We start from the raw sequence: 24,072 nt of genomic DNA, 5'->3' as shown, positions 1-24,072 counted from the left end.
TTACTCCACTCTCCTAGTGGTGAGACCTTCGTTTATCACCCTGGAGGTCTTAGTCATGGCTTAGTCATGCCCAGTGACTCATCTCCATTCAGCTTTTTGCTTAGTGATGTTCCTCTCCTCCATTTTCTATATCCATTTTTCTCCTTTCTGTTTTGTTTTATTTCTTTTCTCTTTTCCTTTTAGAGATGGGGTCTCACCATATTGCCCAGGCTTGTCTCAAACTCCTAGGCTCAAGCAATCCTCCCACCTAGGCCTCCCAAAGTCCTGGGATTACAGGAGCGATCCATCACACCTGGCCCTCCTTTCTCTTAATTCACATCCCACTCAGATGTGTCTTGAATAGTTAGCCTCAAATGACTCTTACCTCCTTTCAGGACAAAGCAGCTCTTTTTGTTCCCTGTCACTAGAGGCATTTGTTCCAAATTGCAGCCTTAGGAAACTGCTGCAGGCAGACAGGTGGTATATCTGTTGAAGGATCCTAAAGGAGATATACCTTCTCTTCAAAGTATCTTTGCACACTGGAAATAATGCTGACTTCCGCTTAGCTCTGAATGAACATTCTTCTGAAGAATGTCTGTCTGGTTGTCCAGCTGACATCTAAAGGATAACATTCCAAATCTGAACTTTCTCCTCCTGAAATCTTTTCCTTTTTGGTGTTGACACCACTTTCAGGCACCCAAGCTCTCTTTGTAACCCAACTTGCAACCTTCACCTAAAGCAATAAAATCAAATGTCATCATGCTCTTGTCACCCCTCGTATCAGGGTTCTCCAGAGACAGAACCTACACACACACACACACACACACACACACACACAGTGTACGTGTATATATATCTTTAAGGAATTTTCTCACATGATTGTAGGGACTGGTAAGTCTAAAATTTGTATGGCAGGTCAGTAGGCTGGAAATTCAAAATCTACAGAGCAGAGCAGGTCAGCAGACTGAAAACTCAGGTAGGATTTCCACGTTACTCTTGAGGTAGAATTTATTCTCTGAAAAACTTCAGTTTTACTTTTCAGGCCTTCAACTGATTGAATGAGACACATTGTCAAGAAACATATCCTTTATCGTAAGTCGACTGATTGTAAATGTTCATCGTGTCTACAAAATACTTTCACAGCAACATCTAAACTACTGTTTTACCAAACAACTGGGCACTATAGTTTAGCTAAATTGATATACGAAATTAACCATCACATCCTGCTGTGGACTGAGTGTTTGTCTTCCCCCCAAATTCATATGTTGAAATTCTCATCCCCAATGTGATGGTATTAAGAGGTGAGACCTATGGAAGGTAATTAGGTCATGAGGGTAGAATCCCTTTGAATGAGGTTAGTGCCTTTAAAAAAGAAAAAAGAGAGCTAAGAGAGCTTGCTTTTCCTCTCCCTGTTCTCCACTATGTGAGCACACAGAGAGAGAAGATGGCCATCTGTGAACCAGGAATCAGGTTTTTGCCAGATGCAAACCTGCAAGGATCTTCATCTTAGACTTCCAGCCTCCAGAACTATAATAAATAAGTGTGTGTTCTTTAAGCCACCCATCTATGGTACTTTGTTATAGAAGTCCAAACTAACTAAGACACACCTATATATCCTTTACTCTATAGCAGACATTATTAATCAATCACTACCTTTTCCCAGATAAGTTCAGATGAAGTTTCATAATTTCTTTCATGACAACACTGCTGCCAGCCATTATTAATTGGTCAAATCTGGGATGTGGGTTGGAATTCATCTCTGGCTTGTAGTTCTAAAAGTAAGTCTAATCATTTGTCTTTCTTGATTAATGGTTCTTCGTTGCCTAAGATTCCATGTCACAAGATATTAGTCTTACAAGATATTCTGCCAAAAAGGGATTCTGTGATCAGAAAGGTTTATTATAATTGATACATCATGCCTCCCTCTAAAAATTGAACTCCTGCAGGAACCAAAGCAATTAAAATTTGATAAGGCAGTTTTTCCAAAATCTACTTGACTACTCAAATCATTCTTCGTATTTTACTCACTAACATTCTGAAAAATGCATTTTGGAAAATGTTTATCACTAAAGGCCTTTCCAGATCTGGTACCAACTATCGTTCCAAACAAATCTCTTTTATTTCTTGTTTGTTTTTACTTTGTTTGAGACAGAGTCTCAGTGTATCACCAAGGCTAGAATGCAGTGGCACAATCAGGGCTCACTGCAACCTCTGCCTCCCGCATTCAAGTAATTCTCCTGCCTCAACCTCCTGGGTAGCTGGGATTACAGGCACACATCACCAAGCCCAGCTACTTTTTGTATTTTTAGTAGAGATGGGTTTTTTGCCATGTTGGCCAGGCTGACCTTGAACTCCTGACCTAAGGTGATCCACCAGCCTCAGCCTCCCAAAGTGCCGGGATTACAGGTGTGAGCCACCATGCCCAGCCCCAAACCAATCTCTTTTGAATCAAAGTGTTCCATGAATACCCCCTACACTACCTTCATCCTGCATGTGATCTTGAATTAAATGATTCTGCAACACCTATGTCAATATTCCTTGTGGCAGAAACAATGCTATGTGCTCAATTAAGCTCTATTCCCTCCCTGGGTTTACAGGAAGAAGACATTTCCCATCCTTCTTTCAGTTATGTTGGGGCCATATGACTTGTCTGTCCATTGAGATGTAAATGAAATGAAGTAAACCACTTCTAGGCCTAGCACCTCTACTTTCCAATTGATCCTCCTCTCTCTCTCTCTCTCTCTCTCTCTCTCTCTCTCTCTCTCGCTCTCTGTCTGTCTTCTCTAACCAAGTGGCTGGAAACACAGGACTCTCAGAGGGTAGAGCCACGTTACACAAGAAGCCTATCGCCTCAGTGACATCAAAGATGAGAGCACTGCCTCACCCCAACAAAGAGTGAAGAAGAAATTCTTGTTGTGTTAAACCACTGATATTTTGGGGCTGTCACAGGAGCTAGTGTTAATCGTCCTGACTATTGCAATCTTCCATAAAGCCTTATGGAAAAATACTTGTAAATATAGTCTTCACATTCAAAGTTTTGGATAAGACTTATACCTTAGCTAGAATAGATTTCTCCTTTTTCAATTTTCCATCATAATTTAACCCCCTCATAACACTTACCACTTTCTATCTTTCATTAGAATGTTTGATGTTGCTGTTGTATCTCTCTTTCTAGACTTAGAGTTTCTTGAGAGCAAGATGTATACCTATTTCATCTCTGCATCCCTTCACCTCACTTTGGAGAGTAAATTGTACATTATAAGTGTTCATCACTATTGAATACAAGATGCCATCAAGATTATTTATATTCTAATAGTAAATTTCATCATAGTAAGAAAAAGCTGTAAGTCTTAAAAAGACTTAGGATCTATAGCAATGGAACTCTCTGTTGCCAGCTTTGACATACTGACCAAATTGCATCTCACTCACCCCTGTATGATTCTTTGGTACCTCTTGATGCAGAAAGCCAAAGTGAAAAGTAGAAAATGCACAGATTTTGGAATTAGCACTTGGCTGAGTCCCAATTCTTTCACTTGTTCCTCTTTGATTTGGGAAAAATGCTTTTACACTTCTAAGCCTCAGTTTCCTTATCTTAAAATCAGAGATCAATCCCCACCTCACGGGACCGCCATGTGGATTAAATAAAACCTTGAATTTAAAGTGCCCAATAGAGGGACTGGCACATGAGCAAGTGCTCAGCAAATGGCAGCTCCCTCCACCGTGGCTTGGAAAAGCTGTTGCTGCTGACATGTCAGCAGGGGCCATCCTGGCCAGGGAAGCTCGCCAAAGCCCTAAAGGAAATTGGATGGCTTTTAAAGCAGAGTTGATTAAATATGATTTTGCAGCTCCTGCTGAGAGATGAGCTGCAAGGGAACAGCTGTGTTGTTTTATTGGGGAATCAAGGATTGAATGTCATATGAAATCCTTTTTAAAAGAATCTAAAACTAGTTATTGATGCTACTGAGCAGTTTGTTTAGTAAATGAAGTCTTCTCTCAAAGAGTCATGGCTAAATGGTGAGGTCAGGACAAAAAGTAAATAATGGTTTTCTTTCTTCCTTGGTCCTAACAGATTAAAGCATACATATACCAGTGTGTCTGCCTGTGTCAGGCTGAGCCAACTCAACAATGGTGCAACTCCCTTGCTCAGTGGAAAAATTACCAATCAGAGCAAAGAGTCTCCTAATCTTTTACATAAACATGTTGGAAATGGGAGTCCCTGGTTGGCAATTTGAAATGGGCAAGTAATGATATATTCCTGTAACAACCATTATTCTTCATTTGCGAGTGGTGATGGAGAATGGAAGGTTTATGAAGTGGAGACATAACTGTTGTAGATTTGTTTTCTCTGTATAAGTGTCAGGGAAATGTGGCAGAAACTGTATTAAAGAGACCTGAGTTCAAGTCCTGGCTTGTCCACTGTGTCAGGAGGTGAATCCCTTTCCCTCTCTGAGTCTTGATTTCCCTGCATAACAGAAAATTGCACTGGGCAACCAACCAGTAAGCCCTTCCTGCATTTCCACTAAGCTTAACATCTTAAGATTAATTTTTTTTTTACATTCCTTGGGCTTGTGGGAAGAAATAAAATAGCTATATATGAGGTGGGATTGGGAGATTTAGTTTAAGAAGGAGCATTTAGTCTGAAAAGAAAATAATGAGAGCATTTGGTTCAGTTCTCCATTAAAAGATAATTGTCAAATTTGAAGTAACCAAATGGAACAAAGAGATGACATTTTTATTGAACTTTTCTGTTCTCATCAAAGTTATTATTCATAATTTCCTATATAAGCATAGAACATAGCAGGAAAGACTCTCAAACAAACCTCACCAATCCTGCCTCCTCCAATAACAAAAGCCGGCGTTTATTTTGCCCTTGCTATGTGCAAGCATTATGCTAAGTGATTTTTAAATTTTATTTTATTTTTCCTCATCAACAGCTATAAGGAAGTAGAGGTTACTATTCTCATTTCATCAATTTAAAGACAGGAAATCAGTTGCCCAAGGTCATGAAATTGGGGATAGCATTGGGAAGCAATGACAGCTCCTTCCGTTTTTCTTACAGAATAATTGTTCTGTTCTGTTCTCCTTCTAGTGTCCTTCATTTACTCCTTCAGCAAATGTTTACCAAAGGTTTGCAACATATTAAATGCTGGAGATTGGTTCTGTGGCAAGACAAGAAAGGTTCCTATCCTCAGAAAGCTTGTGTTCTAGCTGGGAAAAGGCATAAAATAAGCACGATCGCACACAGGAATATGAGAAAAATGCCAGCTAATAGTGAATAATGTGCAGATGATAATCTTAGAGTAAATGTAAAAAGGGAGCAGGTGACTGTTTTATATTGAGTGCTTTGAGAAGGCATCTATCTCTGAAGGTGTGACATTTAAGCTGAGACCTTGGGAAAAAATGTCTGACCTCTTTGAGCTGCAAGTCTCCCATCTGTAATATGGGAAACATTAAGATGTACCCAGACAACAGGATTTTAGAAAAGAACAAATGAGACTGTAAAAGTAAAGAACTCAGTGTCCACTGAAAATCTTGCAAGTGCAAAGATTTAACAAACAAGTGTTCCATTCCTCTATGATGATATTACACTTCATTCAGGATTTCTCAACACATGCTTCAGTCAGGATCATAATAATAATAGCTTAAGCTTACTGAGCTCTTTTTTACTATATGCCAAGCAGTATTCTCAATATTTTGCACGTATTAAATGATTTCATTTTCTCAACACCCCCATGAAGCAAATACTACTGTGAGCCCCATGTTAGAAATGGGGAAACCAAGGCTCATGGAGAGTAAGTAAGCTGGCCAACTTTAAGTAGACAATAAGTAGTGAACTCTGAATCCTGAGGCCACATCCTCAACTATCAGACTTTGCTGTTTCACATATAATTGTCTTTGAATCTATATCTCCAAAACCCTCTCTTGTCCTAGCAGGAGTGTAAAAATGCTTACAAATCCCATATCACCCTTGCATTATTCAGTTTTGCACCAGACATTGTGACCTCAGCCAGGAATGTAACCTGTCTGGAGACCAATACACAGTGCTGCATTTTCTCCAAATGATTTAAGATCTTCCTCGCACTCAGTGGGCCCTGAGAACGTATTTGATGATAAGAACCACAAGATAATAAGAGCAGACTTTCCAAAGTAATGAGTTGTTCAGCACCATAAGTATTAAAAGTTTCTAGGTCCAGCGGTTTTTCATCAGGGGTGCTATATGATTGACACTGCATATTACCTAAAGTATCGGCTCAGGATCTCTGCAATGCTAATAGACTACCTTCTCATAGAGGTATAAAATAAGGATCTCTCTTGCCTTTCTGTGCGCATAGATGAGGTAGAACGCCACCCGTAAAATAACACTGTAGTGCTGCTCTTCCTCCTCTTCCCAAGGATACCATCCACATGTGTCTGTCACTTTCAAACTAGAAATTGCCGCTCCTCTGATTTAAAGCAAAAAAGTTTTCAGTCAGAATGAATTTGTGATCTCTGGAAGGAGGTGGCTTATCAATGACAAATTCCAAAGCTACCACCTCCTACAATGGGTATTTCCCTACAGAAATAAACAAGGGACAAAAGATTTGCTGAGATAGTGAAAGGAAGTAAGAGTGAGGGCAAGGTCCAGATTGGAACCTAAAGAGAGAAGTTGGAAGATAGAGAAACAAATAACAGAATATTTTCCATTTTTCCTGAGGCCACCCTCAGACTTCTAAAAATATCTCCAAACCATAGGAAATGTTTTCGGATATAAATCATAATCCAGAAACAAAAAGTGGAGTCAGGGAAAATAAAAAGAAAACTCCTTATAGGCATTCCTGCTCATTCTCAAAGAAGGAGCCTTGTACTCACAGTCCAAGAAGAAGTGGGGGGGGGGGGGGACTACCACTATTATATTTTCCACACATCTAGGAAAGTAACCAGTTTATAGACTCAGACATGTGGTTCATAACCAGATTTTTATTTTATTTTATCTCTGTCGATTCACAAAAGTCAGTCTGTGTGAGGCCATCAAACTGAAAAATCAAGGGTTGAAAGTAAATTCTGAAAGCCCAAGAAGGAAAGAGGCTGATTCAGCAGCCTGGAGACTGGACAGAAAGTCTCCTTTTCCCTGAAATAAGGGCCAGACCGGACGTGGTCCTTCTAGGGCTGAAACCTAGAGGAGGCGTTGATGATTAGGCCTGCAGAGTCTCAGAGCAGGGTTCCAGTATTGAAAGTTCCAATTCTACACTGAGAATGGTATGCGACAGAAATGCAGGGTTCTGAGCTTCTGTTGTCTCCAATCTGTTGGAAGTTCTGCATGAGGATTATTTCCTGAGGGGCTGATTTATCAAGTCAGTGGCAGGACAACCTGATCAAAACTTATGGCTGACACCCTAAAGATAGCATCACATAGCAGCAAAAATAAGCAAAACAGACTTGAGTATTAATTCCGCCTCTACTTTGGCCCAGTTGTTTCCACTTTCTGAGCCACTTAACTCATCTGTAAATGTAGAATGGCAATCCAAACTTACTCTTGTGGAGACTGAATGAGGTAATGTAAATAACATTTAAGGTTCGATACAGTGAATTTTCAATACATTTTGTTATTAGCATTGTTTTTATACAATATTATACAAAACTATACTTACTATTGAGAGAGATTTATCTAGCAAATAACTGCCCGATACTCTTTTGTATTTTAAAATCTGAATTTCAGAGAGTCTGTCTGAATGGATTAACTTAATTATAAAATATCATCAGCCAGGCGTGGTGGCTCACGCCTGTAATCCCAGCACTTTGGGAGACCGAGGCGGGAAGATCATGAGGTCAGGGATCGAGACCATCCTGGCTAACACTGTGAAACCCTGTCTCTACTAAAAATACAAAAAAAAATTAGCTGGGCATAGTGGTGGGTGCCTGTAGTTCCAGCTACTCTGGAGGCTGAGGCAGGAGAATGGCATGAACCGGGGAGACAGAGCTTTCAGTGAGCGGAGATAGCATCACTGCACTCCAGCCTGGGTAAAAGAGTGAGACTCCGTATATATAATATACGGATATATATATATATATATATATATAAAATCAATCGGTGGTTGCCAGGGGGCAGATGTCTGCTTATAGCCCATTCGGATGTACATATTAGGTTGGTGCAAAGAAACTGCAGTTTTTGCCATTACTTTTACTGACAAAGGCTGCAGTTACTTTTGCACCAACCTATAGAATAGCCTACAGAAGCTTCCATGAATCAAAACTGTGGACCTGACAGTTTTGAACAGAGAAGGCCTTAGATTAACTTTGTGCCTCTCCTCGACTGAACCAATCACATGTATGTAAAACATCTTAAGAGAAACCCCAGGCATGGCAAGACCCTCTACATACCTTGGCAGCTAATCAGCAACCCCAAATCAAGGGTAAAATAAATATTCCCATTGGAGTGGTCTTGATGAGATCAGTTTTATGAAGTCACATCAAAGCCCATTTTATGCTGGCCTTTTATTTTCATAGGAGAAAAGTGAATGCTGAGAGTGATTTGGAGAAATCATACAATCTCTTCTTTTTTTTTTTTTTTTTTTTTTTTTTTTTGAGACAGAGTCTTGCTGTGTTGCCAGACTGGAGTGCAGTGGCATGATCTCGGCTCACTGCAACATCTGCCTCCCGGGTCCAAGAGATTCTCCTGCCTCAGCCTCTAGAGTAGTTTGGACTACAGGTACACGCCAACACACTAATTTTTATATTTTTAGTAGAGATGGGGATTCACCAAGTTGGTCAGGCTGGTCTCGAACTCCTGACCGCATGGTCTGCCCACTTTGGCCTCCCAAAGTGCTGGGATTACAGAGATGAGCCACCGCACCCGGCATGGCACAATCTCTTCTTTAGTTACTCAAGAATTTAGCTTCAAGGGCTTCGTTTCCAGCTTCGAGGCCTTCTGCATCCCTTGTACAGATTTTCCTGGCCTTGTATGGAAATAGTGTTCATTTCCTCTCCCTTGTAGTCCCATTGTTCTCAGTATCTGCACTGTTTATTTGGGACTTAATGATATTCACTCACTTACCTCATGCAGAGAAGTCCTTGAGCACCTACCATAGGCCCGACTCTATATGCAGAGATGAATAAAACACTGTCCCTACCTTTAAGTATCTCACGGTCTAGATCAGTGTTGTCCAAATGAAATAAAATGAGCCCCTTACATAAATTTAAATTTTCACATAGATGCATTTTAAAAAATAAAGAGAAAAAATAAAATTAATTTTAATAACATTTTCATTTAGCCCAATGTATATGTTAATTTCAATAGGTAATCACTATAAAACTACTGATGAGACACTCTACATGGTTTCATAACAAGACTTTGAAATGTTGTGTGTGAATTTTACACTTCCAGCATATCTCATTTTGGACTAGCCATATTTCAAGAGCTCAACAGCCACATGCTATCAATGGCTACCACATTAAAGTCTCCAAGTCTAGATGGAAAATAAACAAGCAAACCTATAAACACAGTTAATAGGTAGGTATGCAGGGTTTTAATGGAGAAAAAAATTGCTCCCTAACCTAGTATCGTGTGCATGTACATGTATATGTGTTAATATCTGCTTTTAGGTACTCGACTGTATGGTAGAGTGAGTTAAGAGAGGGAAGTTTATCATAAAAGAGTCATCAATGTTTTGTTGTTGTTTTTAATAGCATCTTTATTAAGATATATTTCATATGCCATAAAATTCACCCTTCTCAAAGATTTCAGTAATTAAGCTACATCATAAAGGGTGATTTTATTACTTGGACTACTAGAGTAGAACATTCCAGACTGAAGAAATAGTATTTTCAAAAGTTTAGCTATGTGAATAAGTATAGCATGTAACAGATAATTAAGTCATTTTTTGTATGGTGGTAAAAAGGGGCCTTAAAGAACATTAAGAGATGAGGCTAGGGGAGGTACAGTGTATCTTTTAAGGATCCCCCACCCCTAGGCCACAGACTGATAGTGGTCTGTGTGGAACTGGGCCATAAAACAAGAGGTGAGCAGTGGGCAAGAGGGTGAAGCTTCATTTGTATTTATAGCCACTCCTTGCTGCATTACAGCCTGAGCATTAGATTCTCATAGAAGCACGAATGCTATTGTGGACTGTGTAAGTGAGGGATCTAGGTAGTGTGCTCCATATGAGAACCTCTCACTGTCTCCTATCACCTCCCTATGGGGCCATCTAGTTGCAGGAAAACAAGCTCAGGGCTCCCACTGATTTTTACCTTGGGGAGAGTTGTATAATTATTTCATTATATATTAATTATATATTAATGAAAAATGTAATAATAGAAATAAAGTGCACGAGAAGTGTGATGCACTTGAATCATTCTGAAACCATCCTGCCCCCCTCATTCCATGGAAAAATTGTCTTCTACAAACGTGGTCCCTGGTGCCAAAAAGGTTGGGGACCACTGTTTTAAGGCATTTGAACTTGATCATTAAAGCAATGAAAACCCATTGAAGTTGTTTGATTGCAAAAGTAGTAAGAGATCAGGATCATTGCAGTGGGAACTGGAGGAGTCAAGGTTAGAGGCAGGAGGGCTTATCAACTGACAGCTTGATTTATTTTGAGGAAGGGATTGATATTTGGTCTGTCTGAAATTTTAACATATGGTAGGCTTTCTGTTGTATCAAATAGCATAGGGACTCCCCAAGGGCAGGGACTGTTTGTTATGGTTTTTCTGTTCAATATTCTTGGTCACTAGAATCCCTTTAGATGTTTTTCAGCTGCAATCTGTACTGTGACTGGAATGAGAAAGCCTTAATTTATACCATCTTCTGATGATACAAGACAAGCAAGTTTGTAATTTAATAAACACAGTCAAACCTGACCTTTGCAATGAACAACAAACATCTTGTAGCCTGAAATTTAGTCCCAAAAACTTTGCAGAGACGCTGGATAATATGATACCTTGATTCTTCTGCACATAAAATCCTGGGCATACAATTTCAAATGTGTGTCTTGAGTCTTCCCATAAAAGATAATCATGGAGTTCTTCCTTCTAAGATATTAAGATAATTAGAATGATGTCTCACAAAAAAACATGGCTTGTCAAGCTGGACCCAATATGTCAGGAGATAGCTTCTTAAAAGGATGAATTACATGGAAAGTAACTTGGGGCCAGCCAGATGGAAGTTGTCACCTGATGCTTTTACCATTGTGAAAGAAATGAAGAAATGTAGTGAGCAGATTATGAAAAACTTAAACCAGAGTCAAACTCGAGCCCTAATCTCTGATAAATGACAATACATCATGTCCCTTGGATACTAAGCCATGTAAACAAATAATAATGCAAATACGCTACTGCTCCCATGCATGCCTAATATGTTATGTGTGCACCTCTGACATTCTCTCGTCTCACCTCATTTGTGATTTAGTGTTTAAAACCATCAGAATTAGCTAAGTTGTTTGGGTAATCTCTTAAATAATTTGGTACTTGTCATGATTAGTTGAAATTTCTTTTTTTTATCTCTGTGTACTTAAGAGAGACAGTAAGCAAGAATGGGTTCTCACGCCGGCTTTGTGCTTACCAGTCTGGAGAATTTAGACAAGGCACTTTCTCTCCCGGAGCATCAGTTTCCCAATCTTAGAAATAAAACATTCACACTTTAATATTCCTCTAAGATCTGAGAATGACCTTCAGATATTTATGGACAGATCATGCAGTCATGCTAAGTGACCACTGATGAATCCAATAAATACAAAGTTGCAAATGTTGATTGAAGTCACATAACATTGCTTCAGACAATGCTTGGGACTTTTGAATGTGGACTCTTTTCCCCTAGAAAGAGATTTCAGTGTACACCTTGGTTTACTGTTTACCATCCATTTCCCTTTCTTAAGGATAATAGTTCCACAAATTTCCTTTGGAGAACTGACTTGCTACCATTCTTGGATACCCATTTCAGGTAGTTTTGACTGATCCCCAGCGATGTTCTTTTGATCTCTGCCTGTGAATAAGCATGTAGACCCGCTTATGTTATCATATTAGATAACATATTATATGGCTAGTATAGCAACCTTATATTCTAATATGATAAAAAAAAAAAAGGACAAAAACAAAGAATAAAAAGACAAAATATTCTTTTGGTAATAATCTCGAGCCACTGATGTGAGCTGTACATAAAGTTCCTCCTACCTCTGAACTTTTGGATGCAATCACAAATAAATTCCCCTTCATTTTCTAAACAAGTTTGATTTATTTCTGTTATGTATAACTAAACAGTACAATGAGTTCAGTCATGAAGACTGCATCATACCTGAAAATTCTTCACTGTTTTTCAAACTCCATGGCACCAAATATCTTTGTTAGGAAATCAGTTTCATGGACTGATTCCAAACATTTCAGCAAGTCTCTTCACCTTAAACAAAACTGTTTTTCTTTGTGTGTAAAAGGTGATACTTAACTAGATTTTAAAAACTTTATGCAATATCACAACGTATTTCCAGACAACTAAATCTTCCAGATAACTAAGTCAAATCAGTGTCTTAGACAAAACCGTAGTTAGGTTGTTGGTAATTGTCTAACAATGTACACAAAATAAGATTATTTCTGATATGAGTATTAAGGGGCTAAATAAGATGGTTTAAAGTTGTTTCAAAACTCAACTTCCAACTTCCCTGAGTTCAGTTTATGACTACATGCAGCATTAGATCAGGGTTGCCAGAACCACTGACTTCATACATGACGCTGCGATATGTTATTTACTGTACGGCCTTTTTTTTTTTTTTTTTTTTTTTTTTAGCAATATAGGAAAGCATTTCAATCCCAGACAGCCTGGCTTTGAGTCCCAACTCTACCACCTCTGGCCAGCATCTTCATGCAAATTCATACTTATTTCCACCGGGCTTCTGTTTTCTTCTTTGTAAAGTGAGAATAACAGAATTCACTATCTTATAGGGTCTTTGGCAGGATTAAATCCACGGTCACTATAAATCTCAGAACAGTGCATAACACAATATAAGCATTCAATAAATATAGCTACTCTTAGTGGTGTATTAGAAAACATCCAAATTTAGGATGGCTTCTTATCTTAAATGATGTTTTCTGAGTATCCCAGTAGAAGTATAGGCCCTGTGCTGAGAATTTTATATATAAAGGCATTATACATAAAGCTATTATACTTTCACAACAATTCCACGCAGGGATACCATAAATCACATCTTCCCGATAAAGAAACTTAGTCTCAAAAAGATGAAAGTCGATAGGTGGTAGGAACAAAGGCAAGGTTGGAACGCCATTCTCTCTGGGGCTTAAATACACACATTCCATTCTGTTGCCTACCCATGCAAGATGATTTGTCCATCTCTGCATTTCTTTAGGCGGGGCATAGGCCTTCCTTATTTAGTCTGTTCCCTGGGATGAATCCTCTTCTATGTGTCTCCTTCTCCTGTTTTCCCCATATTCCCGTTTTGTTACATGCTATGGTGATTGCAACACAGAGGAAGATTGTTCCTCCTATGTCAAGCTCTCATATGAGGCACCAAGTAGAATTATTTGTTAACCTAGATTCTATGATCATATAACACGAGTCAGATGCTAATTTAAATGAAGTAATGGCTCTTCATTTCCCTCAGAATACAGTTTATTGATCCATTTAATCTTTCAACAAAGATGTACCAATGTTCCAAGCACTGAGGTAGTTCAAATTCCTTAGACAAGATTTGCCTTTGGTTTGCTTTTCCACCCTCAACTCTCACTATGTCCAACTTTGTATACAAGACTTTGTGCAATCTTTACAGTTTTCTGTATGTGCTACGCTTTTGCTAATTCCTAGGCCTTTATATGTTGTTACTTCTGGCAGAAATACACCCTAATATCCCATTTCCACTTTGCCTGGCTTACTTTTACCCTGCCTTCAGACCTCAGTTCAGCAGACACATTTTTTTGACAGTCATCACTAAATGTAATCTGGCCCCAAAGAGGAGGCGGGAACCTTGCTTATGTGTCCCAGACATGTCCCTATGCCACCCTCCCATTTGCTATAATCTACTGAAATTTCTTGCCTCCTTATCTAACCCTCCACTGCAAGATAACAGTCATGATAGTAGAGATAATACTTTATTCCTGTCTAAATCCTGAGTACTTAGCAGAGTGCTTAGGGTACTGTGTGAGCTCAATAAATATTTTATTAATAAAAGAATCAGCTCTGTGGTCTCTGAACTGGTATGGGCAGGGTTGTAAGAAAGGCAGATGTTATTGGGAGTCGCCATGCATTTCCGATCACAGGGGCTGGAAGAAACTTAAAGATAACAAGTTTCAAGAGTTTCCAGTAATCAATTCACTTAAGCCAAATCCCTGACACTTGAGTGCCTGACGTGACAATGCCATAATTCTTTAGTCTTAAACTTCCTATGAAACTACGTGCTTAATCACTCAAGAAGAAGGCTTGGGTTAGAGAACAGTAGCCTGTCTCTCTGACTACATTCCAGACCCATGAAGAACGTGGAAACTTGTGGGGGGTGGAAATCAGTCTTCAGAGATGTTTTGGAATAATGAGTAAAACTTTCCCAAATTCCCAAGAGCTGTGTAATAATATTTAAAGAGTTCTACTGGAAACAACACCTCTCAAACATAATTATCTTAGAAAAGTTACACATATAAAAACACATTCAGTTCTACTTACATTGCAAAATTCTGTTTTCTTCTGCCTTCAGTGAATTATTAACAAAATTTAAGTGAGCATCTACTATGTACCCAAGAACTAGCATTATTGAGCATTTACTCTGTGCTTAGCCCTAAGTGCTTTTCATAAATTATCTCATTTTTTCCTTACAGCAACTAATAGCATTTTCCTCACTGTATTAGTTCGTTCTCACACTGCTATAAAGGTACTACTGGAGACTGGGTAATTTATAAAGGAAAAAGGTTTAACTGAGTCACAGTTCCACATGGGGAGGTCTCAGGAAACTTACAATCATGGCAGAAGGAGAAGCAGCACATCTTTCATGGTGGTAGGTGAAAGAGATAGTGTGTGTAGGAGGAAACGTAAAACACTTATAAAACCACCAGATCTCATGAGAACTCACTCACCATCATGAGAACAGCATGGGGGAAACTGCCCCCACAATCCAATCACCTCCCCCCCTCAACACATGGGGATTACAATTCGAGATGAGATTTGGGTGAGGACACAAATCCAAATCATATCACTCACTTCACTGAAGAGATACTTGAGGCGAAAGGAGTTCAGTGCTTAGATCTGGGACTCAAACTCAGGCATTCTGACTTCAGAGCCTGACCTCCTAACCAGTTTGCCATATTTACTCATGTTCATGCATACATGTAATTTAACTCTCACAACTGCCCTACTACATGGTTGCTTTTATTTACATTTTATAAATGAAAAAATACTCTCATTCATAAATTCAGCCAAAAATTTCTAAGAAGCCAGCACTGTGTGGGCAAGTACTATGTCCTTTCTTTTTTTCTCCCTGCTCTAACTCCAGCTCCCAGCACTGTATCTGCCACATGGCAAGCACTCCATATGCCTTCTTTGAATAGTTAGGAAGTACTTACTGCTTCATGGTCTTTGTTTTTATCCCATTCGATCCCACAGTAATACTCACTGGGACTAGGTAGTACCTCATCACTGGAGTGGGCAGCTTAAGATTTTATTTAAAAGAAAAATAGAGCAAATCAAAAAAAGCCTCATGAGAGCACTTAAAAGTGGACTGTTGGAAGTCAATGAAAAGAAAAAATAGATATTACTTGTGTCTATATACACTGTATTACATGATTCTAGAACAAGTAGGTTTGGAGACATCTGGGAAACTGAATCTTGCCATTTTCCACTGGAAATAAAGAATACAGGTGCATACATTGTTTTACACATATAAAAATTATAACATTTTATTTTTATAAATAAAACATATTTATAACATAAAATAAAAATATTTATTTTTAAAAAATAAAAAAGGGAGATGCAGGCAAGGTAAAAGACACACACATGCACATACACAGAGAGAGAGAGAGAGAGAGAGATTGGGGTGCCATGGTTTCTATTTTCAAAATGCAAAACATGCTTCTTTCTGTACTCAAATCTCTAGTGAAGGCAAGATTATCATTGAAGGGATACGTCTGTCGGAAACATCTTCAATGAAATTCAAATCTGGAAGTTCAGCCACTCCATTCCTATAGGGACTTACAAAGTTCCACTATTTCAGAGAAAAGAACTTCCATGAAAAGGTGCAGTCCAATACTGTCATTTCTAAGAAAAAAAACTATCTTTGAAATAAGAGACTAAAGAGAAGTCTCAAATCAGAGTCTTCCCTTATATCATCAAACTAGCACCTTAGCCCTGACAAGGAAGGAAATCATTTTGTGCACAGGTAAATAATGGAATTGTTGTATCTATCCAGAAAGTAACTGGTGTGCTCCACTGGTGAACATAAAGTGCTGCTGACATAGAGACCCTAGGGAGACATTCTTCAAATCCCAGCCAGTCTCTCCGGTTGGAGGAAGTGTTTCCAACCACCATGTTATCCCCCTCTGATAACACAGTCACAGTGATAAGAGATAAATCTTTGTTGGGATGCAGGGAGCAAAGAGAGTTCATATTCTTTGAAGGTAGCGATCATGTCAGATTCACCTTCCTTCTATCTCCTAGCAAGGGAATTTGAAAAACGAACTCGTATTAGGTCCGATTATATGTTGAACTCTGTCCTAGTTACTCTACATGTGACTTTTTTTTTTTTTTTAACACTCATCACAAACCTACTAGAGAGAGATTATTTTACTCCATTTGACAGGACATTGAAACCCAGGAGGAAGCTCATTCTTGGCCACAGAGTAAATCAACGGTAGATCTCTAACCTGGACCAAGATCCAAGTGGCTTCAAAACCTATACCCTTCCCAACACACCTTACTTGTGCAAGGAGAACATAAAATGAGAAGTAAGAATCAGAATCTAGCATTAGAACTATAAATGCTAGTGAGAAGATCATAAGAACAGGAACTATAAACCTGGGTCTCACTTCTGGCCTGGCCACAAGCACTCTCCATCACACTGAGCCAGTGCTGAATTTCCCTGGGCCTCAGTTTCCTAATGTGAAAGATGAGGGAGTAAGGTTTGCATGAAGTCTGAGAACTTCCTGGCAATAATGAATAACTGTGAGATGACAATTGTTGGATAATTCTTTGCTAGCATTCAATGGATTTGATCATGACATTCTTTTAGTTTGTGGACATCTGAACCAGAATGTGTGTTATACTGTACAATATATTGGAAAGTTCTTAGATTTTGTTTTAGAACATTTATGAAAACATATTTTTGCTGGATTGGTTGGTGTAAAAAGAATTGTGGTTTTGGATCATGAATTTTAAATCATTATAGCTAGGGTTAAACACATCTTTATTAATCAAAATAGGAACTATTACAATAAACACATTTTTGCCATTGAGGAATAAGTTTGCTTATTCCTGTAGAGTGGAAATCTATGCTTCGGGATTCAATAAACTCTTGGAAAGTGTTTTCTGCATCTTACTGGTTGTGGAAGCGTTCTCCCTGCAAGAAGTTGTTGAGCTGCTTGAAAAAGTGGTAATCAGCATTTTCTGCATCTTACTGGTTGTGGAAGCATTTTCCCAGCAAAAAGTTGTTGAGCTGCTTGAAGAAGTGGTAATCGGTTGGTAAGAGGTCAGGTGAATACGGTGGATGAGGCAAATCTTCATGGACTTATTACTAACGACTTATTACTTGCTGTTTATTTTATGTTTATTTTAGACTACAGAAATGATGTTAGACAAAAAGCAAATTCGAGCAATTTTTTTTACACAAGTTTAAAATGGGTCATAAAGCAGCAGAGACGGCTCACAACATCAACAACACATTTGGCCCAGGAACTGCTAGCAAACGTACTAAATTTGTCTGGACAATTTGTCCAAATTTTGAAGCACTGGTTGTGCGACATGCAGTCAGGTGTTGTAGAGAATTGGGCCCTTTCTGTTGACCAATGCCAGCTGCAGGTGTTGCAGTTTTTGGTGCATCTCATCGATTTGCTGAGCATACTTCTTAGATGTAACACTTTCACCCAGATGAAGAAAGCTGTAGTGGATCCGACTGGCAGCCAGCCACCAGTTGGTGACCATGATTTTTTTTGGTGTAAGTTTGGCTTTGGGAAGTGCTTTGGAGCTTCTTCTCGGTCAAACCACTGAGCTAGTCATCGCTGTTTGTGGTATAAAATCCACCTTTCATCACACGTCACAATCTAATTGAGAAATGGTTTGTTGTGTAGAATAAGAGAAGATGGCACTTCAAAAATGACTGTTTTTTTTATTTTCACTCAGCTCATGAGGCACCCACTTAGCAAGTTTTTCACCTTTCCAATTTGCTTCAAATGCTGAATGACTGTAGAATGGTCAATGCTCAGTTCTTTGGCAACTCTCATGTAGTTGCAAGAGGATCAGCTTCAATGATTGCTCTCAACTGGCCATTGCCAACTTCCAATGGCCAGCCACTATGCTCCTCATCATCAAGGCTCTTATGTCCTTTGCAAAATTTCTTGAACCACCATTGCACTGTAAATTTGCTAGCAGTTCCTGGGCCAAATGTGTTGTCAATGTTGTGAGCTGTCTCTGCTGCTTTATAACCCATTTTAAACTTTGTAAAATAAATTGCTTGAATTTGCTTTTTGTCTAACATCATTTCTATAGTCTAAAATAAACATAAAATAAACAGCAAGTAATAAGTCATTAGCAAAAAACATAAAGCAAGAAATGCCCCTTAAAATGATATATAACATAACCACATTTATTTAAGAATGTCTTTCAATATCAAATGGCAAATTCCAATAATGGAAAACCACAATTACTTTTGCAGCAACCTAACACTTTCTAGTTTCAGTTGTCTCATCTGCAAGATGGTGTTTATGAAACAGATCTTACAAGTTATGGGTAAATGGAATAATATAACTAAATGCTTATAAAAGTGCCTGGCAAAATGTAGGTGTTCAAGAAAGCTTAGTTAAATGGAAGATGTGGGAGGACTATAAAGTTGGAGTGGTCACTTAATGTCAGAGATGGGAAGATTTTTTAGACCTGAGTCATGGGAGAAAAATGCAACAGATATTTAAGAACATAAAAACATGTGCATTGAAAACATATTCTTCTCTTTGCATTGCAGAATTTATCCTCTGAGCTACTTTCTCCATGAAGAGCTCCTGGGGTTACATATTCTCCCTTCACAGTAATCCCTCCTTTCCTCACATCCCTCACCATTGCCTACTCTGTCACTATCAGCCCACTCTGGGTATGCTGAGTAGAAGATGACAGATTGCTTTCAGTTTGTTTCATTTTTGTTTTTGTGTCTCACAAGTTAAAGTAGAGGTCAGGGCCTGACTTCTGTTAGTATTTGATAGACTGCAGGCTTCTTGGAGGAGGGAATTTGTATTGTTTCTACCCACATTTTTCAGTGTGATAGCACCTAAGTACCCAATAAATGTTTACTCAAATAATGGATGAATGGTTCAATATCCTTTTAACGTGTTTAGCCATCAACATGTGGTTACTCTTAAGAGTTCAATCTCCCAAGGCAAGCATGAAAACCACTTCATGATCTAACTCACAGATACCTCTTCAACTGCAATCTTGGATATGCCTCTGAACCAAGCAGGTGCTCCAGGCAAACCAAACCATTTGCTATGGATGTTGTTTCACACTTTCTTTTCTTTTCCCTCTGCTCGTATTTCTCCCTTCATCTGCATTTCCTTCTGCCTAACCACATATCACCCTTGTTCACCTGATAAACACCTTTTCACTTTTGTGGGCTCCCACCAAGCTCCCTCTCCTCTAGAAACCCATTCCTAGGTAAAATGAACTAACTCTACCTTCTCTCCACCCAGGGACTTCCCTGGGCCCCCTATTACCAATAACACTTTAATTCTCTTATTTTTTTAAAGTAGTATCTTTAAAAAATAACATAGTAGTATCATAAAAAGATAAGACAGTCTCCCTATGGGACTATGAGCTCCTTGAAAGCAGTGCCATGTAAAACTTTCCACTGTACACAGCAAGGTCAATCAGCACAGGGCCCAGGACAGAATATGGGCTCAACAAAATGATCTAACTCATTTGCTTATAAGTGGTTATTGGCAACCTATTATGTGCCAGGGACTATTCAGGAGCTGGAGAAACAAGGGAAAACCAATCCGGGCATGTGGCTTGCATTCAGACACTAGTTAACTAATCACTCAAAAATGCTTGATTAGAAGTGACAAGTACAAAGAGGAGATGGAGGTCTATAAGAGAGGAGCTGACCTAGTGAGGGAGGTAAGAAAACCCCTCCAAGATGGAAACCATCATTCTCAGCAAACTATCACAAGAACAGAAAACCAAACACCACATGTTCTCACTCATAAGTGGGAGTTGAACAATGAGAACACATGGACACAGGGAGGTGAACATCACACAACAGGACCTGTTGGGGGGTGGGGGGCTAAGGAAGGGATAGTATTAGGAGAAATACGTAATGCAGGTGATGGATTGATGGGTGCAGCAAACCACCATGGCACATGTATACCTATGTAACAAAACTGCACGTTCTGCACAGGTACCCCAGAACATAAAGTAAAATTAAAAAAAAAAAAAAAGAAAAAGAACCCCCCCGCCCTATAAAAGTGACGTTTGAATCGAAATGTGAAGTGTAAGTAAAAGTCATCAGGTAGGCCTGGGGTGGGGAAAGGGAATAAGTGACCAAGGCATCCAGGTGTTCAGGGTATTATTCTTTCTCCTCATATACCCTGAGGCTCTCTGAGTCTTGATTTTCTCATTAGCCTCACTGCCGGGAACAATCCTCACCTCAATGTGTGGTTTGTGAGGATGCCATGAGAAAATGTGCTTTACGTGCCCTGCTTAGTCCTTGGCATAGAGTTCCTGCTTGATCAATGCTAATGGCCCTACTCATTCTTCTGAGGCACCTAATCTTTCTCTTGATGTTTCTAATCATTTTCCTGGTGCCTCTAATCAATCTCCAAATAATAGCAGGAGACAGAACATGTGGCTGCTCAATAGGCCACGTCAGGGAATTGGCTTTCACTGAGAAACAGCAAACTCATATACTTCATGTTACAAGGATAATTGACCTCTCTTTGAATTATCTCTGGATCTATTGTACTTATTTGTTTGTTCTACTGAACTGAGATTCAGGAGACCTAGATTTTAGACTTCAATTCTGCCATCACCTTACAGATAAGTCCAGAGATTGAAACTGATGATTGGAAATTGTTTTTGTTTTACAAATTAAATTATTCCCTTTCTTCTCCTTCTTTCTCCTCTTCCTTTCTTCCATGTATCCTTCTTTCCTCTTGTCCTCCCTCCTTCCTTCCCTTCTTTTCTTCTCTCCTTCTTTCTCCCCCTTTTTACTTTTTATTAAGTACTATATTCAGTAAAACCTTCTATACGCCAGGTGCTGGATTAGGTACTAGGTATGGAAGAGAAACTAAGGTAGATATTTTCTGGCCCTCCTATAGCTCACAGAGTCATGAAGAAGACACATGGGAAACACAGCTATTGAAAAAACTGCAATGAAGAAGATCAAGTTACTATGGAAACATGTAACCGCAATCTGATCTCTCTGGGAGGTCAGGAAAGTTACATCCCAACTTATCCTAAGGATGAGAAGGATTCAATCAGGATAGGGGTTGAAGAGTAAGCCCTTCCAGGATAAAGTAATAGCATTTGCAAAGACTTTGAGGAGAGAACAATGCCCTGTTAGAGGCACTAAAATGTGGTCAGCCTGACTGGTGGGTAGATATTGAAGATAACGGCAGCGCAGGGGGAGGCTAGAGAGAAAGATGGCATGGTAACCTGCTCATGACAGGCCTAGTAGGCCACATTAGGCAATTTGAACTTTATCCGAAGAGCAGTAAGAGTGACGTGATGCTGAGATTCCTCCACCTCCTTCTCAAACCCTTGCTTTTATTTCTCTAAAAACTCTAGCAATAATTCATGAAAACCATTTTCTTCTTTTTCTTCGCCTCACCAACTGATGCCTTGAGGGACCCACCCTAGATTTTCCCCCAGCCTCCATTAACAGGGCAGAAGTATAAGGAGTCCCAGCTTGGAAAATTGCCCTTGGAGCCTGGGGCTGCAGCTGGCGTTGCCCACCACATCACTGACCCAAATGTGAATCAACCAGAAATTACTGGGTGAAGCTCATTCATTGGCTGTGCCCTCAGCTATGTGGTCACAGTGGAAGAACTGGCCCCCTAAAATAATCATGCCTGCCCATCGAGGAACATCTGAGTCAATAGCTCCATTCATCAGCCTGCCTACGCCTCCCAGGTCTTCTTCTCTCCAGAGATATATGGCAGGATATCCATATATGCAGCTGTCAGTGGAAAACCATTGCATGGGTGGGGGTGGGTGGAAAATATATTTCTTTTTGCAAATTTATGGAAAGCAAATATTGCAGTTCTCCTCCTTCATGATGCTAAATATAGCAGGTAACAGATCCTCCTTTTAAAATGGGCATTAATTTTTTTTCATAAAGAAAGAATAGCAAAAACACAGGAGACAGGCAAATCTGTTACAGTCATTGAGTATTGATTCAAAGGCCAATTCTTGCTATCTAGGCCCCAAACCACCCAAGCAAAGGATGGCTGGTATGCAGTGGTAACTCAGAACTTACTATTAACAATGATGTGCTTGTGGTCAGCAAATTCCTCCCAAGGCTCTAAGTCCCACTCTAAAGTATATTTCTTTTCCTCTTCTTTCTGCACAGCAAACCCATTTCTTTGTATACTTTCAGTCCCTCTAGACATAATAGTGTTAACATTAATGTGCTAAAAATATAATTTTTATAAAGATCAGTAACTTCATTCCATTCTTGATCTCAGCATTATTGACATATTGAGCCAAGTATGTCTTTGTTGTAGCAGTTGTCTTGTGCATTGTAGGATGTTTCACAGCATCCCTGGCCTTTACTCAGTAGACACCAGTGGCACCCCTTTTTCCTCCCACCCAGAAGCTGTGACAGTCAAAATGTCTTCAGACATTGCCAAATATCTTCTGGGGGTAAAATCACTCCAAGTGAAGAACCACTGGTTTATTCTCGTACTTAAGAGGCAATATAGCACAGTGGTTAAAGACATAATAGACTTTTAAGTTGAAAAGAAACTAAGTTTCTTTTGTGATTAATCTCCTTTGTGATTCAAAAGCTGTGTGACCTGTAGCAAGTGATTTAACATCTCCAAGCCTCAGTTTCCTTGGTAACATGAGGAAAAGAATATACCTTGCTGTTGTATTGAGAATTACATAATATAATGTGGATGAAACAATTTGGAGGGCCTGAAACCTGGTAATCACTTAATTAATGAAACTTGCCATTAACTCGAATCAATATTATTGATCATTTGTTTAGCTGCTTCATTCCTCTTTTTCAAACTTAGTCTTCCTTCCCTGCTCCTTTTTCCTTCTCTATTCACTTATTCTCTTAAAATATATCTATCTCGGCCGGGCGCGGTGGCTCAAGCCTGTAATCCCAGCACTTTGGGAGGCCGAGACGGGCGGATCACGAGGTCAGGAGATCAAGACCATCCTGGCTAACACGGTGAAACCCCGTCGCTACTAAAAAAATACAAAAAACTAGCCGGGCGAGGTGGCGGGCGCCTGTAGTCCCAGCTATTCGGGAGGCTGAGGCAGGAGAATGGCGTAAACCCAGGAGGCGGAGCTTGCAGTGAGCTGAGATCTGGCCACTGCACTCCAGCCCGGGCGACAGAGCGAGACTCCGTCTCAAAAAAAAAAAAATATATATATATATATATATCTATCTCTAAATTAGTAACATGCAGAAAGTTGCTGTATTATTAACATTGCCCATGAAGTCTAGCCCTGTGTTCTAAATATCTAGAAAACTGCTCTGCTTGAGTGTCATGGGATGCATTAAAAGCAGAATGTCGAAAACTAAACAAGCCCAAATTTAACAGAGATGACTAAGACAAAGATTACTAAAGGAAATGCAGAAATATGAATTGTTTAAATGACTCAAGTGAGGTCACAGTTCTTAGACAAACAAAACAGATATAAAATCCCTTGAGGAATAAACTTGGGATTTAATATGATCATAGCAATTTTAGAAATACATTAACAAACAG

At 39.3% G+C, this 24,072-nt stretch overlaps 1 long non-coding RNA gene across 1 annotated transcript in view; it reads left to right on the top strand.

Moving 5' to 3' along the window:
• The first annotated feature begins 7,339 nt into the window (after positions 1-7,339).
• The window catches only part of LOC139358326 (uncharacterized), a 42,490-nt gene continuing 25,757 nt past the window's right edge, over positions 7,340-24,072 (top strand). The window contains exons 1-2 of the long non-coding RNA XR_011613098.1: positions 7,340-7,510; positions 9,341-9,466. This is a non-coding gene — a long non-coding RNA (uncharacterized lncRNA). The remainder of the gene's footprint in view (positions 7,511-9,340; positions 9,467-24,072) is intronic.

Source organism: Macaca nemestrina, chromosome 14, assembly GCF_043159975.1.
Source record: "Macaca nemestrina isolate mMacNem1 chromosome 14, mMacNem.hap1, whole genome shotgun sequence".
In the NCBI taxonomy this organism is placed as follows: Eukaryota; Metazoa; Chordata; class Mammalia; order Primates; family Cercopithecidae; genus Macaca; species Macaca nemestrina.
Note: the sequence above shows the minus strand (reverse complement) of the source record. Positions and strands in the feature narration are given on the sequence as shown.